Below are 17,117 nucleotides of genomic sequence, written 5' to 3' on the forward strand. Positions count from 1 at the left end.
TTCAATATGGTCTTCATGAGGAGCTGATTGATGTGCTTCTTCTTCAATATGGTCTTCATGAGGAGGTGATTGAGTGTTTTCAACATTTTCTTGTCTATTCTCATTTCCTGATAATGAAAATAAATTTAAATCAATAAACCTAGTTTAATCTTCAAATTAATAAAAAAAATGACAATAAGAAAATAAAAATACATACCTCTTCAAGCTCTTTGATGGTGTGGCGGCATTTTGATGAGAGATGGACAACTTAGTGCCCAATTTCAGGCTTTTACAAAGGGCGAGCGCAAGAAAATAGCACCCAAAAATGCCAAAACGTAGGTTCGGAATGCAGAAATGTGGAGCAAGGTTTTTTTGTTGTTTACAATGCACATATTCCTTATAAGGTGCACACCTTATAAGGCGTGCGCACTATAGGGTGCATGCCCTATAGTGCGTGCGCCTTATGTGCTTTTTATTTTATTTTTGAAGTGTGGCACCTTTTTGGTACCACAACTTCGTGCATATACCCCATGAGCATAAAGGTTTTGTGATAATTATATCATAAAAAATTGTAAAACTCATCAAATGCATGATAATAAGTCATTTTGCAAAAATACGTCCCTTCTGATTATATCATGTACCTGCTATGTGCATGGAAAAACTGTGTTGCCAAAAAAAAACATTCATCAATAGAACTGCATTTTCAAGACATCCTTAATATACATGTAACAAACTTGATCATTAAGGTTTAATGATCATTGTTTGAAATGAAATGCATGATAAAAAAAATAAGGCACCATTAAAGACCTACTACTCAAGTGTACTTGAAGGGTCATCTCTTTGTTTAAGAGTATCTAGTATTGCTTCATGATCAGCAGTAGTCACTGTCCATAGCTCTTTGGTCTTTGATTTTTCTTGGTGCTTCAACAACTTGACATTTGTAGCTATAATAAGGTGTGAATACATTATAATGGTTTCGTGTCTCTCATAGTCTTCAAATGTAGGCATGCCATTCTTTCCAATCGTATATGTTTGCAACCAAGTTCCCACAACAACAACTGAACCTGTAGGATATGTGAACCCGTCATCATCTATCACTGGTTGTGTTAGCTTTTGTTTTCCCTGTACACATCGTGCCAACCAATATTTTGATCTCTCTTCATTCCCTTGTAGTGCAACAACTGCAAAAACATGTCCTGGTTGTACAAGATCTGATAGACGATCATACTCAAGTGAACTTTCCATGTCATCATTTGACAAGGATATTATTTGAGATAAAGGAGTTAGATAGTGGGGAACCCACGTATCAACCCACTCACTTGACTCACACTGATCCCAATCACACCGAACACAACTCTGACAAAAACAAGCCAACGCTCATGTCCAAATGGTCCATGTACTTGCATCTGAGCTAAGAAATGAATGCATCTTTGAAGAATCTTTAATTGTTTGACAATCCAATCTATCTCCCACTATTCTCTCCTCAACCAACCAAAAGAATCTGCTCACTGCTAAATCAAGAGTACCTCCATGTGACAATGTTGAACTACACCAATCAACAATAGAATGTGCATCAGATAAATTTGCACCTGAAATCCTCAATTTCTCCTTAACTAGAGCTCTCTTCAAACATGCACCTGCCTCAAAAAAACACCAAATATGAGGTATACGCCTCTCCACATGCATTCTACTCAACCAATAAAACATACGAGCATTCTTGAATTGACCCGTATAGTTATCTGACCATATTATATGTCAGTCAATTTCAATATCTTTCTCATGCAAGAACTCAAAAAAAATCTCGAAAGAATGTTGCACATACTTGGAGGAGTGTGATCTATCATCACTTATATAAAAATGATACTCCCTGTTTATCTTCCTATCCTCTTTTGTACTATCAGGAGCATGTCTATATGTAATGTGAACAAAAATAGCAATCTAGACTGGATTGTAGTACTGAGACTGTACCTCATTTTGTGGTTGCAATGTATAGTTCTCTGCAAAATCAACCACCGATACAATAGTGCCAATCAAGAAAGAGTTCTTACACATCCTGAACTATTGATCCAACCACTGAGACCTATAGGTGTGCCTTGCATACTCGTAGAAAAGATTTTCCTTAAAATCCAAAATAAAATCAGCAATACTCACTTCTCTTGAGACTAATTCGCATCTAGAACCTTCACCTCCACTCTTCAAAGTATATTTCACTGTCTTGTATCTTTTTTTCTCAACATAATTATTTCCAAACTCGTGTTCACTACCCTCATGAAAACATGAAACAAACTTTGACAACCCACAACATTCTGAGAACTTCTCATTCAAACCATCATTTCTATAGAAATAGTAGCCATCATCTCTAGGGCATAAAAATAGATCTTGCAAGTCTCTTGATGATCTCGGAAATAGGATTGCACCACACTCTTGCAACATCTCATTAGTATGCATCATAGAATGAATATGACATAAAAGTTCATGGTACATTGAAAACTTCACATGGTACTTGCAACAATAGGTATTGTGAATCTTAAGAGGAACATAATAAAATGGTTTCAGAGATTCAAAGGCCCTTTGTGATATTTGCAAAGTTGGATGTAATTCACAAAAAAATTTGTACAACATTGTTTGGCTTGATTCCAAGAAATGTTTGGGATGCGATGTGCAGTCTCGGTTGCCGATTCTTAATTTCAAAACGTCCTTTACATTGGGTGAAACTCTAGAATTAGAGTGCCAAAATTGTTGAATCTCTTCCTTCACATTGTCAGTCAACTTTCTATCAACACGTGGAAGCCTCCCACCAAATACCCATGTATCTTGTTGAAATGGATCGTCAAGTCTTTGTCTTCGTGCAAGTGCTTTATCCAAAGTTTTACGGTTTATGTTAAAATCAACACAAGTTTGTCTCATTTGACGAGCCTTCCTCAATTGATGGCTTACTAAGGAGGTTGTAATCACTCTTCGAGCGGCTCTCTTATCTCTTTCTTTGGTATTCTTTCCAATAGAATTGAGAGCGTCAAATAGATTTTTTGCAATAATAGAATTTCTCTCCATCTTTTTGTTCATACGAATCTTCAATTTGTTTACAAATGGTCTCATCTTTATCATCTTTAGCAATTGAACAAAGAGTTGGCATTGCTTGGTCAATGTCTTATTGGTAAAATTTTGGTTGAAAAGTTGTGTAGCCCACAACCGAACGGTTCTTGTTGACCTCTTGCCTTCAAGATTCGCAATAATGTTCTCATCAATTTCAAATAACCATTTTGGGGTTCTTGAAGGTCTTGGATTTGGAATTTGTCTTTCATCCATGAGAAGTAATTAGGTGTTACATATGGTTCACTTGGTTGAGCAATTCCACCTTCAATGTTAAATTTTTCCACATTTTCACCTCCTATGTCAAAATTTTCCACATGTTGAGCATTTTCGTTATCACTTTCAACATTTTCAAAATTTTCAATATTTCACTTTCAAAATCTACATTTTCGTTTTCAAAAACTTGTGGCACATTTTCAAATTCAGTTTCCTCTTTAGTTGAAGTAACATTAGCAATATTTAACATCCCTTGTCTTCTCCTCCTATGACATTCTCTATCTCTTTCTCTATACACTTCAATTTGGTCATTTGAAAGTTTTCTTTTGCGTTTAGACTTCCGACGACTACTATTCCCCATTTCCCTCCACACATGTTCCTTTGTGATTGATAATGTAAGTTTTCACTTTAAGAATCTCCCAAAAGCACAAATTTGTCTCTAGCTGTCTAAAAACCTGTGATCCTCGACAGAAAACACAATATGCAGACTGTGGGCCGTTGGCATCTACAAAATGGCCCACAAACCCTTTTTTTCTTGGTTTTTTGTACTAAAATCAGATAAAATTTGTGGTCCCCAAAAAATTTCCTGTTGCTACCATTTATTTAGTAAACTGCCACATGGAATTAGTCATATTTAGAGAGAGAGAGAGAGAGAAGAGAGAGAGGAGGAGAGAGAGAGAGGTAGAGAGGTAGAGAGAGAGAGGGAGAGAGAGAGAGAGAGACCATATGACCCCTTATGACATGATTTGGTGTCTTAAGGGGTCCTATGGTGTCGCTAGGGGTCATATGGTGTCCATAGGGGTCATATGGTGTTGCTAGGGGTCATATGGTGTCCATAGGGGTCATATGGTGTCTTGGGACACCATAGGACCCCTTAAGACACCAAATCATGTCGTTAGGGGTCATATGGTGTCCTAAGGGGTCATATGGTGTCCCATAAACCCTTATGACCCCTAATGACACCATATTGGGTCACTTTAGGTCATATTTTGTCCTAAGGGGTCATATTGTGGCCTATGACCCCTAACGACATGATTTGGTGTCTTAAGGGGTCATGTGAGATTTTGCCAAGATCAAGAGCTCAATGAAATGTACAAATTAGAGACATAATATAGGACAAGAATAAACTGTATTCTCATCAATAGAAAATGATCAATAAAATCAAATTACATACAATGTAGATGAGCCTGCTTATATAGGCAAGGCTAGGGATATGTGAGCACACAAACATAACATGTGGCTCAATAAGAAACAAGGGTAGGTAGGAAATAGGTGTGGGTAGGTAGGAGAAACAATATAATATTCCACATGAGGTGGATCACCCACTGAATGTGGAGTGTAACAACAAGATCAACACCATAAAAGGTGGAATTTCTCCTACACACACTATCCCAATGTGGCACAAACACCCAAGTGTCTCATACCCAAACTACTATGAAATGCATGTACCTAAGTAAACTTAAGTAAGGTGTAATAATATCCAAGATGAATAATTATTTACACCAACAGGTCCTATGGTGTCATTAGGGGTCATATGGTGTCCATAATGGTGTCATAATGGGTCGTATAGTGTCCCAAGACACCATATGACCCCTATGGACAACCTAGGATCCCTTAAACCAACAGGTCCTATGGTGTCATTAGGGGTCATATGGTGTCCATAATGGTGTCATAACGGGTTGTATAGTGTCCCAAGACACCATATGACCCCTATGGACAACATAGGATCCCTTAAGACACCAAATCATGTCGTTAGGGGTCATATGGTGTTCTAAGGGGTCATATGGTGTCCCATGAACCCTTATGACCTCTTAGGACACCATATGGCCCCTAATGACACCATATTGGGTCGCTTTGTGTAATATTGTGTTCTAAGGGGTCATATTGTTTCCTAAGGGGTCCTATGGTGTCCGAAGACACAATATGACCCCTATGGACACCATATGACCCCTAACGACACCATAGGACCCCTTAAGACACCAAATCATTTCATTAGGGGTCATATTGTGTCCTATGACCCCTTAGGACACCATATGACCCCTAACGACATGATTTGGTGTCTTAAGGGGTCCTATGGCGTCGTTAGGGGTCATATGGTGTCTTGGTACACCATAAGACCCCTTAAGATGCCAAATTGTGTTGTTAAGGGTCATATTGTGTCCTAAGGGGTTGTAAGACACAATATGACCCCTAACGACATGATTTGGTGTCTTAAGGGGTCCTATGGTGTCGTTAGGGGTCATATGGTGTCCATAGGGGTCATATGGTGTCTTGGGACACCATAGGACCCCTTAGGACACAATATGACCCAAAGCGACCCAATATGGTGTCATTAGGGGTCATATGGTATCCTAAGAGGTCATAAGGGCTCATGATGTCTTAATCTCTCTCTCTCTCCCCTAATCTCATAAGGGTTCATGATGTCTTAATGTCATAAGGGTTCATGATGTCCTATGATGTCTTAATCTCTCTCTCCCCCTCTCCCCTAATCTCTCTCTCTCTCTCTCTCTCCCCTAATCTCATAAGGGTTCATGATGTCTTAATGTCATAAGGGTTCATGATGTCCTATGATTTCTTAATCTCTCTCTCCCACTCTCCCCTAATCTCTCTCTCTCTCTCCCTCTCCTTCTCTCCTTCTCTCTCTCTCCCCTAATCTCTCTCTCTCTCTCTCCCCTAATCTCTCCATATATCTCTCTCCCCTAATCTCTCTCTCTCTCTCTCTCTCTCTCTCTCCCTTCCCCCTCCCCATCTCTCTCCCTCTGTCTCTCTCTCCCCTAATCTCTCTCTGTCTCTCTATCTCTCTGTCTCTCTTTCTCTCTCTACTAATCTCTTTATCTCTCTCTACCTTCCCTCCCCTCCCTCCCTCCCTCTCTCTCTCTCTCTCTCTCTCTCTCTCTCTCTTGTGTGTCTTTTTCTCTTCTCTCTCTCTCCCCTAATCTCTCTCTATCCATATCCCCTACTCTCTCTCTCTCTCTCCTCTCTCTCTCTTTCTCTCTCCCTCTCTCTCTCCCTCTCTCCCTCTCTCTCTCTCCTAATCTCTCTCTCTCCCTCTCTCTCTCTCTCCCTCTCCCCCTCTCTCTCTCCCACTCTCTCCCCCCAACTCTCTCCCTCTCCCCCCTCTCTCTCTCTCTCCCCTAATCTCTCTCTCTCTCTCTCTCTCTCCCCCAATCTCTCTCTCTCTCTCCCTCTCTCTCTATTCCTCTCCCCTAATCTCTCTCTCTCTCTCCCTCTCTCTCTCTCTATTCCTCTCCCCTAATCTCTCTCTCTCTCCCTCTCTCCCTCTCCTTCTCTCTCTCTCTCTCTAAAATATGACTAATAAAATCCAATATCGGATATTGGATTTCTGCCAATGCCATTAATGTGGCAGTTCAGTAAATAAAAGGTGGCAATGGGAAAATTTTTGGGGACAACAAATTTATATATTAAAATCGGATATCCAATTTTTGTAGTCAAATTTTGGTTCGGGAATGCTTTGGTATTTGGCTTAGAAGTGACAATCCTGGAAAGTCAATTGAAAAAACGTGTTTTTCAGTATTCTTTGATTTTCCATACTTTACACTGGTGGTTGACGACATTTTTTGTAGCCAAAATTGATAAAATGAAAAGGGTTTTTTAAGGACATTCCCAGATTTCCAAAAATATAAGGCTTGTCTTATTTCGACTTTAATAAATAATTATTATTTATTTTCTAATTGAATTCTGACAATAGTCCTGATTGATATACTGATTGAAAAACACTCATAACTTTCAAACGGTATAACATTTTTTGAATTCGAAATATGCGTCACATCCTATGCTTTGTCTACTATAGGGAAAAAAATTTTAAAAAAAAAATTCATAAGGTTTTGACCAAGTTAAGGTGGTCAGACGTCAGAGTTTCTGAATTTCTGAAAAGCTATAGTAAAAAATTCATAAATAATTATTTACTTTATAAAATTTTTTTAAAAAATATCTGTCACATCCGAACATGAGTCTAATACTTATATTATAAATATTATAAAAAAATATTATGATTTGATTGTGATTAGGGTGGTCAGACATACATCTACTTCTTATTTTTTTCCTGAAATTTTAGTACCACTGCATTGAAATTTGAAATTTTCATCAAATAGAATTTTTTTTTTCCAAAAAACAACTAGTAGCTTAGAAACTAAATTCAATTTTCTATATATTCTCTTCTTACATATTTTAAAAATAATGTTCACAACTTATTCAAATTTTCATATCAAGTTGCATAACTCTGATTTTCTGAAATTTCATTGCCACTTAAGGGCCTGTTTTGGCACACCATGATCCTACACATACCCAGTACATTTCTCAATATAAAAAATGAGATCCTTTGATAGATACTTTCTTAAGGTACCAATTGGCATCATATTTTTAGTGAGCCAATCCAAGTGACCAATTGGATCAACCTTAGGATCAGCGGGAGCAACAATAGTTCCATCAATATAATGAGTTAGTCCTTTTTCCATAAGTTTACTCCATGCATCAATAGGCCACTTGCAAAACAAGGCAAGGTGGACTTCTGATTTCAATTTTACAACTTTTCAAAATGAGATATAAGAGACTTAAACAGATACTGCTAGTGATCTAAACTGAGATCCAAGCAAAATACAAGTGCCAAATAGGCAAAAAAATGACCAAATACTAAAGGTACAATTTTTACTCAAAATCACTGCAAACAAATGGAAGATTATGAAAGTAGACAAAAAAATATGCACTTTCAAAAAAATGGCACTTGAAAAGGAGTCCATATGAGCTCGAACGAAGCCTCCAAAGTTGTAAAAATAGGGATTTCATGATGTCATAAAAACTTGTATCCGAAAACCAGAAAACTCTTGCACCATTGTATAGATCACAAAATTTTACCCAAAAATAAAAAAAATTGCTCGAAAAAAGGAGTCTAGATGAGTGAGATATCACTATTTGAAAATTGCCTGCAAAATTATAATTTCTGGAAAATTTTCGTCGTAGCTTCAAACTTCAAATGCCTCTAGATTTGGCCTCCGAAGTCCGATTTGGATGAAACAAAAGGCAAAACTGACTTTCTTGGACCTTCTGAATCCAATGGCAACCTCATATTTGACCCATCAAGCTTCAATAATAACCTGCAATAGAAAGCTCCAAAATGCAAACCCCAAATAGCATTGAATTTCTCTCAATTAGCAAACCAATGACACTCTAATGGCTCTGATACCATGTGAGATTTTGCCAAGATCTAGAGGCAATAGAAATCACAAATAAGAGAGAAAAAAATAGATGATAGAAATAAACTATATTTTATCAAGAAAATACAGATCAATTGGATCATTACATGTTACATACAATGAATATGAGCCCGCTTATATATGCAAGGCTATATGGATATGTGAGCACAAAAACATAACATGTAGCTCAATATGAAACAAGGGTAGGTAGGAAATAGGTGTGGGTAGGTAGGAGAAACAATAAAATATTCCACATGAGGTGGATCACCCACCGAAGGTGGAATTATCACTCCACAATAAGTGGATATGATAAAGTAGTAACTAGATCAACACCATAAAAGGTGGAAATTCTCCTACACACACTATCCCAATGTGGCACAAACACCTAAGTGTCTCATACCCAAACTACTATGAAATGAATTTTCTAAGTAAACTTAAGTAAGGTGTAATAATATCCAACATGAATGATTATTTACACCAACATATACATTAGAGTAATTGCAACACTAGCATAAGGAATGTTAGAAATATCCTCCAAATCATCATCCAATTTGGGATACATATCTAAATAAATCTTAATGCCAACAAGAAATTTGAAACACTTAAATAGGTTTGTAATCATTCACACTAAATCATTGTAAACTAATAGCAACATGCTCAATCTAACTTAACCACATATTCTTGTGTACTTGATAATTACTAATCTCCATACCAAAAAAATATTTGATAGCCCCCAAGTCCTTCACATTTTTTTTTTTGAAATTGAGTAATGAGCTCCCTAACCATTACCTTACTATTAATAAAAAACAACAAGTCATCCACATATAAAGAAATGCTTAGAATATGATCATCAATAATTTCAACATAAATACAATAAGTCTCCCCACTCCTAACAAAACCCAAACCCAATGCAAAAACTTCAAGCTTCTAGTACCATATGCTAGGTGACTATTTTAGACCATATATGACTATTTCAACTATAAACCAAATGTTATTTCCCCTTTAAAAAGGTATTAGGCTATTGCGCTAATATATTTGAACCTCAATATTTCCATGCAAGAAAGTAGTTAGATTAACATCTATTTATTCAGCCTCAAAATTGCAAACTACAAAAATAGCTAATAAGAATAGATGATAATGGAAGCTAATTGAGAAAAAAAAATAGAGTAAGTTTCACCAAAATCATCTCTCTCTCTACAAATAGCCTTTGGTCACCAATCCACCATCGTATCACTTAACCATCTATCTACTCTAATTTTCTTATTGTACACCCACTTGAAAGTAATGGGATTTCTTCACTTAAGCAAACTCGCAATATCTTAAACATAAAAAATATTCAACGTCATAATCTCCTCGTAAGTGGCTTACATCCAAGACTCACTATCCTCTAAAGAGAAATCATCCTTAAAGCTTTAGGTTCATCATCAGTACTAAAAAAAATACACAATAGAAATCTAGTGGACTATACCTATCAACTTGATTCCATTATCCTATGGACCTCCTCAAGGTAGAAGCAATCTTGGGATCTTCTTATTCTTATGCATGCTCATATTTCACATCCTTATTTGAACTCTCATCTAAACCTACTTCTTCTCCATCTCCTAATTCATCATTCTAATATTTCACATACATACATATTCCTACTTTGAAATCTTTGTCTCAAAATGAATTATTTGCTTTCTTGCTTTCTTCTTTGGTTGTTTAGAACCTTAAAATGATTTAAACTCTCTAAAATTCTCATCTCTAAAAAATATTATTTTCTAGGTTAGTGGATTTGAAAGCTTATAATGTTTTATATTCTCACCATATCTTATGAAGATACATCTATATGCTTTTGGATCTAATTGAGATTATTTTGCCTTATGTACATGAACATAAACCTCAGAATTTGTTGGTGTAAATAGGGGTATCACCTCACTAGTTACACTATTAGGTCCTCTTCAAACCTTATATGTTACTTAGGGTACACATAGGAGTCTTATCACTTTATTTCTTATATCATAAGATTAAGAAACTTTTCATAATCTTACGATATCCTATTTCTCACCTTGGCCTATATAACCAAGGGGTTCCCTTTGTAATTCCATTCAATGTAGATCATTTTGTCAAAGATCATATTCTAGATTTGCATTCATTCATAGAAATTATATTTATTAGTGTCATACCAACCTTCTCATTTCATTGTGCTTTCCATTAGGCCTCTAGTTCTCGAGTGGCTACCTCCATAGTTAAATCTTACACAACTAAAACCCTTGAATTTGAAATAGAAGGTTTCTCACTTGTCCATAATTCATAAATATTTTTTATCATCAATAATTTAACAAGGAGACCTATTAATCAAGTAAAATGTAGTACTTATAGCCTCTATTCAAAAGCATCAATCTAGTTATGTACCACTTAACATACTTATGATTCTTTTAATTAATTTTTAGTTCATCCTTTCTACAAACTTATTTTACTATGTTGTGTAGAGGTAACTTTTGTTGGAACAATACCTACATGCTTGTAGAACTCATCAAATTTCCTAAAACAATATTCACCATCATTTTTCCTTTTCAATCAAGCTTTAATTCTTTAAACTTAGTGTAAACTTCATATTTAGAATGCTAGAAATAAATATAATTGTATCTAGAGGCATTACCAATGAATATAAATAATAACAATCTTTTCTCATAAAACTTACATTTATTGAACCAAACACATCCAAAATGAATGATTTGTAATAATGTCTGTCTTATAACTTATAAAACGAAATGATGATCTGTTATGTTTTACAAACACACAAAAATTAAAATTATTATCAAAGCAAGAGAAATCATTAACAATCTTTTTATTAGTCAAGGTTATAATACCTTTTCACTAGTGTGACCCAAATGTTGGTGTTAGAACATACATCTATCTTTATATTTACGTTGAAGGCGCATTTATTTGAGAAGGACAAGCTATGGGAAGAGCACAAGTAGCCGTCATAGCTAACTTCGCGCAACCACAGATCTTAAACTGTACATCGGATTTTAAATTTTTTTTAGTTGTCTTTGTATGCGACTTAACTGCTTAAAGCTATTGATCTAGGTTCTAGGTAGTAACGATGCACGCTGTGGAATCAGTTATGCACACATAAGGTCAAAAAATACACATTTCAAAGTGTCACTTGATACCTAACTAAAGATGTTCCAGTAACCGTCCACTCAAAATCGCCAGTACTTGTGGACAAATGTCCCAATTTTTGCACAAATGTTCCAATAGTGGTGCACAAAAAATGATCAACTATTGATAAAAACAAATTTATTAATGGTGTTTTCACTATGATGACTATTGGGGATCACTATGACAATAAGATGACGGCTATTAGAATCATGACGGCTATTGGTACTCTTCCCCTATTTTTTTCATTGAACGACATGCATTATTGGAAAAGGACAGCAAGACAATCAAAACAATCTCATCCGCTCATAGTTTCACCGATTTTTGTTTGTCATTTTCCACATATCACCAGTTTATATTTGTTTGTGTTGTCTCATCCGCTCATAGTTTCATCGGTCTCAATTTTGGGCAAGCCTGTTTGGGCATTAGGCCCCTTAATCAGGATGCGTCTATTCTGGCTCCAAAACAGCAGTATGGATTGACTAATACGCATGTTAGTCGCGCGTTTTACACCATCGATTTTGCAATTAACGGCTGCGATTGACTAACCTGTCACTAACACACCGTACGAAAAGTCTGTTTTAGAGCCAGAATAGCTTCGGCCCCTTAATCATGCAGCCCCACCTTAAATGACCAAAACCTAAGTGCACAGCAGTGGCTGGATTCCCAGAACGCAGGGTCCGTTCTCTGCGTTTCCGTCGGTGACTTCGAATCGGAACAAATGGCTGAATTAGAGTTTTGATTGGAGGGCTTAGAGAGGCCATTTTTTTGGATTAATATGTTCAGCGAGGTCGAAATTCTTGAGGAGTTCAGGGAACGAGTCCGAGACAGAGGGCTTGTAATTAGCGACGATTTCGCGCCTCCAGGGACTGTATTTCTTCCTCGCAGCGGATGGAATTCCATTTTGGCAAGCATCGCAACGGGTGTTCCCGTTATTGCTTACCCCATGGAAGAAGATCATTTCTCCAATTCTGTGCTTGTGGCAGAGGTTCTTAAGGTTGGGGTAGAGATTTGCAGAGGGTATCAGGGATTTCCTCAAAGAGATGAATTAAAGAGAGCGGTGGAGCAAATTATGGGAGGAGGAGGAGGACAGGCCGAAAGGGTTCGCGAGTTGGGAGATTTCATTCTGTCAGAACCGACTCTTTGACATGGATACTGATTTCCTCTCTGCTTATAGATTCCACAAGAATTTTTTTTTTGTTTGGGCGTATTATCAAACACAGAAGGTGGTTTTGAAAGACAAACACACTTAGCATACACATAGTTTAGAAGTCTTTCAGCCAAGAAGACATCTTGTTCAAATCCCCCTGAAATGATCATTGAATGTAGTTTAGGGCCTACATTTTAGCAGAGTTGTCATAGAGAGGCATATGTATCACATTCAATCAAAATGCCCGTCAAATTTTAAAAAAGATAAGAGGGACAAATATTTTTCCTATTTTCTTTTAAAAGATTGCAATAATCCACAAGGGAGAGACATGAATAACATAACTATTAAGAAAAAGTAACTATTTAATATGATAAGAGATATTTCCATTATAAATATTTGGGAGTTGACTTTTGTATCCTCAAATAATAGGTATAACATGAATATTAAGATTGAGGAAGGAAAAGTATAATCTTTTTAATTTCTCCACATGTAATAAAGTATATTTTAGATATTATTTTAAATAAATATATATGAATAATATAAAAAATATAATTACAAAAATAAAGATAAGTTATTAAAAAAGATGTAATAAAATTATATTTTTAGTTTTAAAGTATTTTCTTGATAGGTTTATAGATGTTTGTATTCTTTGCTTTCAATTTGATGACTTGTTATAATGTTTGGGCAACCTTCAATATTATGGCTGATTTTTTATTGACAATCTATTGACTATCGCTCTCTTATTTATATTATTTCTTTACATTGTTTGAATATAAAAAAATGTCATAGTTGTATTAATACATTAAGCAAAATTTATAATATATTTTTAGTTAAGTATACAAGTACATATAACTTATAAGTATACAAGTACATATAACTTATCCCTCATTACATACCTAGCTATAAATATAGAGATATTAGTATTAATAGAGAGAGAGAGAGAGAGAGAGAGAGAGAGAGAGAGAGAGAGAGAGAGAGAGAGAGAGAGAGAGAGAGAGAGAGAGAGAGAGAGAGAGAGAGAAATTGCCTCTTGATATGGATAGCTTTCTCTTACACACATTGTCTTCACATGCCTATCTATCATTCTTTCCCTCTTTCTAGATCTATTTCTCTCCCCCCCACTCTATCTCTCACCCCCTTTTTGCAATATGACTTGATTTTCTTAAATGGAGAATGGTATGTTGTATATTCTTTTGGATAAAGTTGAATTGTTCTCTAAATTGATGATTTGTATTATTTGGGTTTGATATAAGATAAAGAAATTTAAGGATTGGATTCAATCTTATAGAATTGTTATATTTGATATATTTATAAAATTGATATAGTTAAAAAGTTTGTATAATTGAGTATTATACTTAGTCTTATGGAATTGTTGTATTTGATATATTCATAACACTATTAAAGATAAAATTTTGTATGGTAATATTTAAATTCATTAGTATTGAATGGTTATATTTGACATTTTCATAAAACCATTATAGATAGAATCTTGTATAATTAAGCATAAAATTCAATCTTATAGAATTATTATATTTGACATATTCATATGTATATTATACTTAGAAATTTTTATAATTAAGGATTATATCCATATCTTCCCCCATCCCTTTTTATCTCTTTATATCACCATCTATATATCTCTCTCTCCCTCTCCATCCATCTTCCTCTAAATATTTCAATATATCTATCTTTATTTCCCTCCTCTACCTACCTCTCTCCTCTTATCTCTATCCCTCTCTATCTCTCTTAATATCTCCCTCTCTTTCCCCCTTCATATCTCTTTTCTCTCTCTCTCTACCTCTCTCTTTATTTATCTTCACATATAACTCTATCTCCCTCACTTTCTCTTCCCATACATCTATCTCTCTCACTTTCTCTTCCCATACATCTATCTCTCCCTCTTTCTATCTCCATCTCTCTATCTCCCCTATTTCTCTCTCCCTCTTTCCATCTCTATTTTTATATCTCTATTTCTCTCTATGTCTCCTTATCTCTATCTCCTTCTCCTCCTCTCCATATCTTCTTATATCTCCATCACTATATCTCTTTCTCTATCTCTTCATCTCCATCTTCCTCTTTATCTCCGTGTGTATTTCTATCTCTATCTTCCCCTCTAGCTCTTCATCTCTATCTCTCCCTCTATCTCTCTATCTCTTTCTATCGTTATCTCTCCCTCTCTCTCTATCTCTTTATCTATTTTTATCCCCTTCCTCTCTTTCTCTACATTCATATATATCTCTATCTTCCTCTCCCCCCCTTCATCTCTAGACACATCTCCCTCTCTTTATCTATCCATCTCTCTCCATCTTCCTCTTCTTATACCTCTATATCTCTATCTTTCTCTCCCCCCCTCCATCTATAGACACATCTCCCTCTCTCTATCTATCCATCTTTCTTCATCTTCCTCTTCCTATACCTCTATATTTGTATCTATCCATATTTCTTCTTCTATCTTTCCCTCCATATTAATCTTGATATGTTTCCATCTCTTTCTACCCTTGTATCTTTTCCTCTCTCTACCTCTCTTGATATCACTTCCTATCTCTATCTTAATCTCTCTATCTCCCCCTCTCTCATTCTCTACTTTTCTATATATTTATCTCCCCCCCCTCTCTCTATCTCTATCTCTATGATTTCTTCCTCACCTCTCCATATCCCTTTTCATCTCCATCACCATCTCCATCTCCATCTCTATCTCCTTACCTCTCTCCTTTTCTTTCTCTTTCCCCCTCTCTCTATTGCAAATGTAACATGAGTTTGTTGGTAATGAAGCCTAATTATCTTCCTGATTTAGAATTTTTGTTTTAGTCATTGTTGGATCCCTATAAGTGAATGCATACCTGATTTGAAGCCATCACTAAGACCATTTGGCTCCCTTGTTGAATTCTAAAAACTACTAAAGGCCATAGCATTGAGAGACACACTACTAATGAGCACAACAAAAAAGTACCAAAAATAGGAACCAAAAATGATCTATCGTACCATTCTTGAATCCCATGTAGGTGATGGACTTTAGATTTTATCATTATAAAAAACTTGTGGCATGGTTTTTGACCTTCATTGTTAGTAGGTTTCATGTACTAGTCCTTTCTATAATTTATCTTTTCCATTGGAACATTGTTATGATGCATGGGATGACTAGGAAGGTAGATTGGATATAAATGTATATCTATGAAACAATGAAGAACTAATATTTTGACCAAGGAGATTATGCATCATTGATATCATTATAAATTTACAATTTAAAATATAAATATAATTGTGATAAAATAAGACACGTCGAGACACACATCAATATTATATATTTTAAAGCACATATCCATACAAATTAAAAAATTTACTTCTTACCCTCTTTAGGTTATGAAATTATAATAATATAAATTGGAAATAGTATGATTGTAAAAGAAAGGCATTACTAATGTAAACGGACGTCTCTAATTGATTTAACCATTATAAAAGGCTACAGTTTGATTGAAATCTCAACTTCTTTTAAAAAAAAATGCATCTCAACTTCTTGATTATCAAAATGCTCCATAAATGACAATTTAGGATGATTTTCAAAGCATTACTTAGAATTATATACTAATAATCTCCTTGTCATCACATCTTCAAATATATATTATACCTACAATCATGTATTAAACATAATATTTTCCCCTTTCTAGCATAACCAAATATCTAAAATGATAAATTTGAACTCAAATAACATATTCCAAATACTAAAATCATACTTAGATCCATAGAATGATAATATATGCAAGGCATGACCTTGACATATTTTTGAACATATTGAACTTCTCAATTGAGACATTTGTTGAACAAACAACATCATTAACTGCAAAATGTTTACAAAAAATAGACCATTTTTCCTAATAGACTTTCCAAAACTCTTTGGCATACCCATTGCACACCAAGGTACAATTGCTAGTTGTTAGTTACATCTACATAGCTACAAATATGGAGTCATTCAACATACTGCTAAACTTCTTGGTCTCACTAGCCTATAATGTATCTCATAATCATTCAACTTGAATACAAAAAAGACGTCTTCTAAGCCTTAGAATAGAACACAATTGTAACTTTCCCTTATTAACAATCTAATGGATAAACTTCTCCATCATAAATATTGTAAGATGAAAACCACTTCTCATGAAGAGTCATGTGATATGAGCACCTATATAAATGAACCAAGCATCATCATTAATGATATTAGTAGAAATAAACAAAATATTGTTATTATTATCATTAGAAGATTTTTTAAAAGACGGATATGTTGTGTTTATTAAAAGACAATACTATTAACCAAATTTATATGTATGTCACTTATA

The sequence above is a fragment of the Cryptomeria japonica genome, chromosome 7 (genome assembly GCF_030272615.1).
Source record: "Cryptomeria japonica chromosome 7, Sugi_1.0, whole genome shotgun sequence".
NCBI classification, from domain to species: domain Eukaryota; kingdom Viridiplantae; phylum Streptophyta; class Pinopsida; order Cupressales; family Cupressaceae; genus Cryptomeria; species Cryptomeria japonica.